This window comes from Chaetura pelagica, unplaced genomic scaffold (genome assembly GCF_000747805.2).
Source record: "Chaetura pelagica isolate M959 unplaced genomic scaffold, ChaPel_1.0 scaffold69, whole genome shotgun sequence".
NCBI lineage: Eukaryota > Metazoa > Chordata > Aves > Apodiformes > Apodidae > Chaetura > Chaetura pelagica.
The window spans coordinates 928,695-938,338 of NW_009970724.1; the positions used below are offsets into that span (position 1 = coordinate 928,695).

Below are 9,644 nucleotides of genomic sequence, written 5' to 3' on the forward strand. Positions count from 1 at the left end.
GGGGGGTGCGCCCCCCCGGGTTACCCTGCCGCAGGGTAACGTCCCGCTGTGGAAGTTCAGCCTCCCTCCTAACGCGGTTCATTTCTGCTCTCTTTATCTTAATGTTGTCCGTTCACATATTTTTAACGCCTCCCGCCTTCTGAGTGCTCAGTTCTTGTATTGATGCCTTTATTCTCCCGTTTTGAAAAGCGAGTGATCTCTATGGCTGCTGCAGTTGCTGTTAATTTAAAAAACTGTGGCTCAGCAGAACATTCTGGCTGCTCTGCTGCTGTGGGCTCGGTGCCCTGAGGCACAACCAGCCGTGCCCACAGCACGGGCACCGGGGGATGGTGACAGGGTGGAAATCCAGCCAAGGAACACGGTGCCCGTGGGCTGGGAAGTGTGTTCCGTGTCTGCACCAAATGATGGGGCGTGAAAGTTAATGCAATTAAACAAGTGTTTTTTAAACCTTCAGCCATGTGAGGCCTTTGTGGGAGTGTTTGCCACATGGTCATTTTAGTGTTTGAGAATGTAACCCAGGAAGTGGGTGACATGGGTACACTTAATCAAATCAAGAAGGGTCTGGGTTTTTTTTCTTTGCTTAAACTTAATATGGATTCAGATGCAGACTGGAATTTCCTCCTCGTGTTCTGAGGCCTACACCCCATGCCTAGGATTGTGACATCTCAGACTGGTATAATGTTTTTGACAGTCAAATAACTCCAATTATTTATTGAGAAATACTTTTTTTGTGTGTGTGTACCAAGATGCATCTTGTATTTTTACCAGTTACGAACTGGTTTTACTTTCATGATCAGTGGGTGCCATATTTCCCAGTAACACGAGAACACATCAGCCATTCCCAGGTTTGGTGACAAACTTGAGAGCTGTTGCAGAATCTTGTACTGCTTGGTGGGATTTTCCCTGCAGGTAAGTACAGCAGATTCTGTTTAGAGAGGATAGAATCTTCAATGTGATGTTTTTTGGGTTTTTTAAATGTGTGAGTGACAAGAAATATGTTTTATTCTAGTTCAAGTGCTTATTATAAAAATAACCTATTAATATCTTATTCAGAATAGTCAGGTGGAGGGAAACTGAAATACATTTGTGCCTCTTTTTTCAATTTCTCTTTATTTGTAGCTGGTTACTATGGTAAATGGCAATGGTCCTGTTCCCTGCAGTGTTAATGACAATGGCTTTAGGTACTGAAACGTCTGTTGAAGAATGAGTAAAAGTGGAAGGAAATTAATTTTCTACACATTGTGTTCTTCATGTATCATATAAAATTAAGATTCTTTAGTCCCTTATTTTTGTGATAGAAATACAAAAGTTTTCAAAGAGAACAGCAGTTGTGCAAGAGCATCAACACAATTTGTGTAATACAAAGCAGTGCATCACTTTCACATTCCATACATTTATTATAGAACACATGGAATGTGATTTTTTTTAAATATATTTGACCAACAGAACCTAACCTTTACTGGATTTGTGCATCTTTTATTTCAAAATTAAGTTGTATATTTATTTTGAGATATTTATAAGAAAAAAATGCTTAGTAACATTTAAAGAGTTAGCACTTTGTTACAAAACATGTATTGCACTGGTTTTGAAAAACACTAAAAAGTTGCTAGATTTAAAAAGTGCTATTTTCTTAACAAGTGCTCCAGCCTTTTTATCCAGCCTTTGATGAACAGGTTACTGGATTGTCCAAGAAATCAATCAGTTTGAAGTACAAAAGTGAGTAGCTTACACCTCACAGGTATTGCAAAATTATGCACTTTGGTTAGGAAATTGTTTACAAAAGCTCCAGGACTGTACTTTTTAGTCATATTATACATCAAAACCATAGTCATGTACATTTTATGTTAAAATAATGGAGTTTATCATATTCATAGTTTGGAAAGTATTAGAGAGATCCTCTGTGACTTTTTCAGTGGGTCTGACGTTCAGTATTAAACAACAGTCTGTGTAAATACAAACTCTGAAGGATCTTGCTAGAGAGAGGACTGAGAAATGTTGTGGCTCTGCTTTGCAAAAGGAGAAACCAGGTTAGTACAGGAGGGGTATGAAGACGTGGGGTGGTCAGCTCTGACCAGTGTGTGCTACTTGGAGTGCAGCACATCTGGACACTAATTCAGAAAGGGACCTGAGGGTCTTGGTGGGTAACAGGCTCAACATAAGTGAACAGTGCACTGCACTGGCAAAGAAAGCCAACAGGTTTCTGGGCTGTAGCAACAAGGGCATCACCAGCAGAGATGAAGTCACCATCCCGCTCTACTCGGCACTTTCCAGACCACACTTGGAGTATTGTGTCCAGTTCTGGTCCCTGCTCTACAAAAAGGATGTGTACAGGCTGGAGAGGGTCCAGAGAAGGGCCACAAGGACGATCAGAGGACTGGAGGACCTGCCATATGAGGACAGGCTGAGAAAACTGGGTTTGTTCAGCCTTGAGAAAAGAAGGCTTAGGGGAGACCTTATTACCATGTTCCAGTACTTCAAGGGTGGCTACTGAGAAGATGGAGACTCTCCATTTACAAGGAGTCACATGGAAAAGACAAAGGGTAATTGGCACAAGTTGCTCCTGGGGAGATTCCAATTGGATGTGAGGTAAACTTTTCACCATGAAGACAGTCAAACGTTGGAATAGTCTCCAAAGGGAAGTGGTAGATTCCCCCACATTGGACAGTTTTAAGTCTCAGCCTAACAGGATGCTGAGCCATCTCATATAAACTACAGTAGTATCTAGAAAGGTTAGATGATCCTTGAGGTCTCTTCCAACCTGCAATTATATGATTATATGATCTGTATCTCATTAATATATTAGCCTTCTCTTTTTAATGCTAGACAAAAAAAAACCAATACAGATGAATTTGTCTTTAATATACAGTGAAATCTGGTTTTACTTTGGCTGCTCACATGTCTGTATATGTATCAGATCACTAGTCTGTGTCTTCACCTGTAATACTTGGATCATTAAAGCACCTCACAGAATAGAGGAGTATGATATTACAGAATGGCTTTACAGGCCAAAGCTTGTGCAAATCTGATGACTCAATTAATGTACTCAATTAACCTGTGCTGCTCACACTCGTGGCTGCAGGAGAGCAGGTTGCCATTGTGCTGAGAAGTGTTTGTGGTGCTCCTGCAGTCAATGTGCCAGTGGTAAGCTCTTCTCACCACACCTAGTGATGGTAGGTTTGGACTTCAATATGAAACTTGGCTCTTCAGCCTGAAACTTAAATAATTGTATTTATTATGGGACATGTATCTGAATTTAGAATGTTCTGTGCAAGATACCATTTGACTATATCTGTATGAATATTTAAGAAGTCTTTAAGATAGCACATAATAAAACAATGTAATTTAAAATTACTGCATTTAATTGAGTTCACTTTTCACAAAATATGGTGAACTTATTTTTAATATATATTGCTGTAGTTTTATATTTTGGAAGAGCCTGTTAAAGATTGAAGCAGCAAGTAATTCAGGAAGACTAGTCAGAACAGTACTGGGGAAAAAAGGCTATAAAATGAAATTAAAACCTAAAACTAGCTAATTCCTTTAAAAGGAATAAGAGGTTTTATGCATTAATAGAAAAACTACTGATTTTGCATAAATTCAATATTCTATAGGTTATTTTTCAACCCAGAAATGTCCCCCCACTTCTTCCTTTAATTTACTTACAGGAATTCTCCTATCTTGTGCTTTGTTTTGCATGAGGGAAAAAACCCAGAACAACTTAGTGTAAAGATGTATAGTTTCCAGAAACTTTGAAGACATAAACAAAATAAAATTACTTCAAAATTTCCTTTAGGAAAATAAGTTCTGGGAAAATAAAATATAGCAGTTATTAAAAGTAAAATTGCTTACTCACTGAATTATGTAGAAATATCACCAAAAATAGCATCAAATGAGAAATGTAATATCAATGGTAGTTATGTAATTTACTTTTTCAAAAAGTAGCTGTTCCGAATATTTTCATACATAATCTCACTATGAAGAATCTGGTATATTATTGGAAAGGTTTTAAACATTCCCCTAGGATCTTATTGCTCATTATGTGAGAACTAATTTTGTCATGTTTTCCTACTATATTCCCTATTGTTATATTTCAGTTATTGGAAAAAACCAAAACAAACAACAAACCACAAATTTTTTGGGTCTAAAGTGCTGTTTTTCTAAGTATTGTGAACATCTGTCTGTTTTTGAGTTGCAGAGAGAAAAGGAAAGCACATTTGTGCTCCTTGGTTCTTTCTGATTCCTCCTTGAAAGCCTTGAAGGGAAGTGCTCTGTTTGCTTTCTGAAGCAAACATGATTGATCTGTCACTAGGTCTCTGATAGACAGGAAGGCAACTTAACAAAAAAAAAAAGTCTCACAAAGACACCTGTCCATTTTTGTAGATGGATTTGTGAAAGTTAATGTTGCAGAGGTACACCTGGTGCTCTGCTGCAGTGGGTGGCAAAACCCTCTTCCACACAGAGAACTTTGGTGATGTTGTTAAAAGTTAGATTTCAGTACTGATAGTAGCAACATGTGTTTTTTGCATGGGGCTGAACAAGGAGTGCTGGTCACCACAGTGGTGCTGATCAGTAGCTTCCACTTCGTGTTTTCAGAAACAGGGAACTCTTCCCGTGTTAAATAGTTGCTACACCACCAAAAACTTTGATCACAAATGAGTACAAGAACATGTGTTACAGTGGATGAGTAAAATTGTTTCTGGCCCACAGGAGGGCAATGTAGCTCTATTTTCTATTAGAAAAACTAAAACCAAACACCACACACACAAAAAACAAACCTGAAAAAAAAACCCACAACAAACCCAAAGAAATAAAAACAGAGGAGTGCAATAATCTCATAAGGTTGGCTATTTTTGTCTGACACACCAGCACTGATTTAGTCTTGCATGGTCTAGGGGAAGACAGGACTGTTACAAGCCATCCTTTTTATAGAAGGAAATAAGGCAATTATCAGGAATTAAGTTTGCCAAACTACTTCACATCCCAAACATCAGTGCTTATTCTTGTGCTGCTGAGATGTAACTGATTTAAACTGGTAGGGAAAACAAGTGTTTTTTCCTTTCTGAGCAATAACCTGGATTGTAACCAGATTAGATTGTGCTTCACATTTTATCAGTATGTTCTGTCACATCTTTAATCTTCTTTAAAGGAACTGAGATTTTAATTATCATGAAGTGAAAAAAAAAAGGAAGTGTTAACTGGGGAAGAAGATTCATGATGTTATGTGCATGAACACATTACAAATTTGTTAATTCTCCAGATAATATTTTATTTTGAAATACACTGAATATCTTGCTGCTAAAACTGAACTCAAATTCAAGTAGCTTTTAACTTCTTTTTACTGTTCAGCTATTGAAGACGCACCCTACTGGTTAAACTGAGGAAAAAAATACACTTCCATAAATGTTTAAAAATGAGGATTCAGTAAAAAAACTTACCTAAAAATGTAAAAAGTGATACTTGAACAAGTAAATCTAAGTATTTGCAATTACCTGTTTGACATTTGCAAATGCCAAAAATAAGAATATCTGCACAATGCCTCAGGATCCATGAATGTTCCTCATCATGTCTAGTCTTGTCCCAAGAGGTGTGTCAAACTTCAGTTTTCTAAGACAAAGAGCATTATGCTCCAAGCAGCAAGGAAAGAAAACCACCAGCTGCAGCTGTGGATCTCTGTGACCTGGGTATGAGAAAGCCATTAAGAACCACCCCAGTTCACTCCTGTTCTAGGAATGGATATGTCATTAAGTATTTGTCATCAGTTCTGCCTGGCATCAATACACTGCCAGGAGCACAATGAACACAGACTTGCCCTTATTGTGACTCAGTATTCACTATGTTTTAACAAGTAAAAATTCCTGTGCCTACAGGTATTAATTTTAGGTTACTGAAGGAAAATCCCTCAAATATCAGTTGTGCATTGTTGGACACTTTGAATGTTTGTTACTGCAAGAACAGAGGAAAAAATGAAAGTGCAATGTCACGTGCTTGCTGTTAAGCGATCTTGATGAAATGACCTGGTACAGATATAAACATTAGACTAACTCACAATGTGCTGTTTTATTTTTTTAAATCCCAGATGAGCCTGCCATCATAGTTTACTACCTTCTACTGGGATAACTTTTTATGTTGTTCTCAGATATTGGATGCAGAGAGAAAAGGAAAGCACATTTGTGCTCCTTGGTTCTTTCTGTTTCCTCCTTGAAAGCCTTGAAGGGAAGTGCTCTGTTTGCTTTCTGAAGCAAACATGATTGATCTGTCACTAGGTCTCTGATAGACAGGAAGGCAACTTAACAGAAAAAAAAAGTCTCACAAAGACACCTGTCCATTTTTGTAGATGGATTTGTGAAAGTTAATGTTGCAGAGGTACACCTGGTGCTCTGCTGCAGTGGGTGGCAAAACCCTCTTCCACACAGAGAACTTTGGTGATGTTGTTAAAAGTTAGATTTCAGTACTGATAGTAGCAACATGTGTTTTTTGCATGGGGCTGAACAAGGAGTACTGGTCACCACAGTGGTGCTGATCAGTAGCTTCCACTTCGTGTTTTCAGAAACAGGGAACTCTTCCCGTGTTAAATAGTTGCTACACCACCAAAAACTTTGATCACAAATGAGTACAAGAACATGTATTACAGTGGACAAGTAAAATTATTTCTGGCCCACAGGAGGGCAATGTAGCTCTATTAGAAAAACTAAAACCAAACACCACACACACAAAAAACAAACCTGAAAAAAAAACCCACAACAAACCCAAAGAAATAAAAACAGAGGAGTGCAATAATCTCATAAGGTTGGCTATTTTTGTCTGACACACCAGCACTGATTTAGTCTTGCATGGTTTAGGGGAAGACAGGACTGTTACAAGCCATCCTTTTTATAGAAGGAAATAAGGCAATTATCAGGAATTAAGTTTGCCAAACTACTTCACATCCCAAACATCAGTGCTTATTCTTGTGCTGCTGAGATGTAACTGATTTAAACTGGTAGGGAAAACAAGTGTTTTTTCCTTTCTGAGCAATAACCTGGATTGTAACCAGATTAGATTGTGCTTCACATTTTATCAGTATGTTCTGTCACATCTTTAATCTTCTTTAAAGGAACTGAGATTTTAATTATCATGAAGTGAAAAAAAAAAGGAAGTGTTAACTGGGGAAGAAGATTCATGATGTTATGTGCATGAACACATTACAAATTTGTTAATTCTCCAGATAATATTTTATTTTGAAATACACTGAATATCTTGCTGCTAAAACTGAACTCAAATTCAAGTAGCTTTTAACTTCTTTTTACTGTTCAGCTATTGAAGACGCACCCTACTGGTTAAACTGAGGAAAAAAATACACTTCCATAAATGTTTAAAAATGAGGATTCAGTAAAAAAACTTACCTAAAAATGTAAAAAGTGATACTTGAACAAGTAAATCTAAGCATTTGCAATTACCTGTTTGACATTTGCAAATGCCAAAAATAAGAATATCTGCACAATGCCTCAGGATCCATGAATGTTCCTCATCATGTCTAGTCTTGTCCCAAGAGGTGTGTCAAACTTCAGTTTTCTAAGACAAAGAGCATTATGCTCCAAGCAGCAAGGAAAGAAAACCACCAGCTGCAGCTGTGGATCTCTGTGACCTGGGTATGAGAAAGCCATTAAGAACCACCCCAGTTCACTCCTGTTCTAGGAATGGATATGTCATTAAGTATTTGTCATCAGTTCTGCCTGGCATCAATACACTGCCAGGAGCACAATGAACACAGACTTGCCCTTATTGTGACTCAGTATTCACTATGTTTTAACAAGTAAAAATTCCTGTGCCTACAGGTATTAATTTTAGGTTACTGAAGGAAAATCCCTCAAATATCAGTTGTGCATTGTTGGACACTTTGAATGTTTGTTACTGCAAGAACAGAGGAAAAAATGAAAGTGCAATGTCACGTGCTTGCTGTTAAGCGATCTTGATGAAATGACCTGGTACAGATATAAACATTAGAGTAACTCACAATGTGCTGTTTTATTTTTTTAAATCCCAGATGAGCCTGCCATCATAGTTTACTACCTTCTACTGGGATAACTTTTTATGTTGTTCTCAGATATTGGATTTTGTGTGTCTTAAGTAGCTCACTATTTTCAGTATGTTAAAAACACAATAATTCTCACTTTAATATCTTTAGCTCTCCACAAGTTAATCGTTGACTTGCTTAAATAAAAATACTCAGTACTGAGGGATACTAACCATTTTGTATATTTTATTAACCAAAATACCATGTCTAGATAAATTATAAACATTGAAATGAAATGACTGTGACAATCTGTTTAATAAATGAACTAAGACAAAATGTTATTTAGAAGAAATCAACCCCAAAGTACCAAAATATTTGACTTTTAAATTGTAATGTAAAAATAGAAATCTGATTTAATTCTGTACTTATCCTTCTAAGAGAACCAGTATTTTGTGTATTTGCTAATATGAACAATTAACTTAAGTCTCTGTTAAATTACAGTTCAGTTGGAAAGGTCAACTGACATCGTAACCAAGGAGTAATTCTATAGCAGAAGAACAGAATTGAAACAAATTCCATTATTTTGCTTAAATTGAAGAAATCACTATACCATTGTCACAGAGTAAGGCAGGTGGCTGCTTTAGTCAGATGTGCTGAACAAAGCATAGAAAGCAACAAAGACTGTTTTGTAACAGCAAATACACTGAACAAACCCAGCAGCCACATGCTGACTACTCTGTTGACAGGAAAATTGTTATGCTGAATTTTGATTATTTTTAGTATACAGACTATGAAAAAACTGTATCAAGCAGTGACTTGCTGTGAGGGCAACCTTAGTGTTTGGGTCTCCAAAATGTATGAAGAATCACAACATAAAAGAAGACAAAAGGGCTCAGTTCTGCAAAGTGAGTATTTTTGCATCATCATGTTGATACCTAGGAAAGGGAAAAAGTGCTTGGTGATTCACAGCATCGTGCTGCAGTCAAGTAACAAAAAGTCAAGTAACAAAACTCACACAAAATATTATAATAATTTCTTATATTATTATTATTAATAATGATTCCTGAGCCTGAAATGGCTTTAAGAGAAATTATTTCCTGATTCCCAGTGCCACTGTAACCTATGAACAAATCTAACAAGACAAAGTGATCTAAACAAAATGTTGTTTCTGTCTGAAGGTGTTTTATCCAGCAATATAAGTAACATGAATGTGAGTATTTTCTCATTTGTTTCTCTGTGCAGTTGCCTGTGACAATGCTTGATGCAATGATTTTTATGTGTCTCCCCCATGTGGAAAGTACAACAGGAAATTATGGTAGTAAAGCTGCACTGTGGGGGGGGAACGTGGCACAGCACTGAAAAATATTTTAAATCCAAACCTCATCTATTTTAGAAAAAGGTAATGAGAACTGACTATTTCAGCCAGTTATCTTAATATGAGTAAAAGCTCCATTCACACAGATGTTACCTGGCACCATTCTGAAGATTTTAGCCACCTGCTCTACAGAATGGGTAAATGCTTCAAATTAAACTGAAGATATCACCTTGTTCTGATAAACTGACCCTGGGTGAAGAGGAAATGTACCGGCTGTGACCTTTGTATTGTCCCTTTCATAACTACCCTGAAGGAGGCAGCTGCTGGTGGCTGGGG

At 37.2% G+C, this 9,644-nt stretch overlaps 1 protein-coding gene across 1 annotated transcript in view; it reads left to right on the forward strand.

The window, feature by feature from the left end:
* PRDX1 (peroxiredoxin 1) overlaps positions 1 to 5,213 on the forward strand; it is an 11,905-nt gene extending 6,692 nt beyond the window's left edge. The window contains exon 6 of the transcript XR_719882.1: positions 5,186 to 5,213. The gene's annotated coding sequence lies outside the window, so the exon portion shown is untranslated. The remainder of the gene's footprint in view (positions 1 to 5,185) is intronic.
* Positions 5,214 to 9,644: the final 4,431 nt, after the last annotated feature.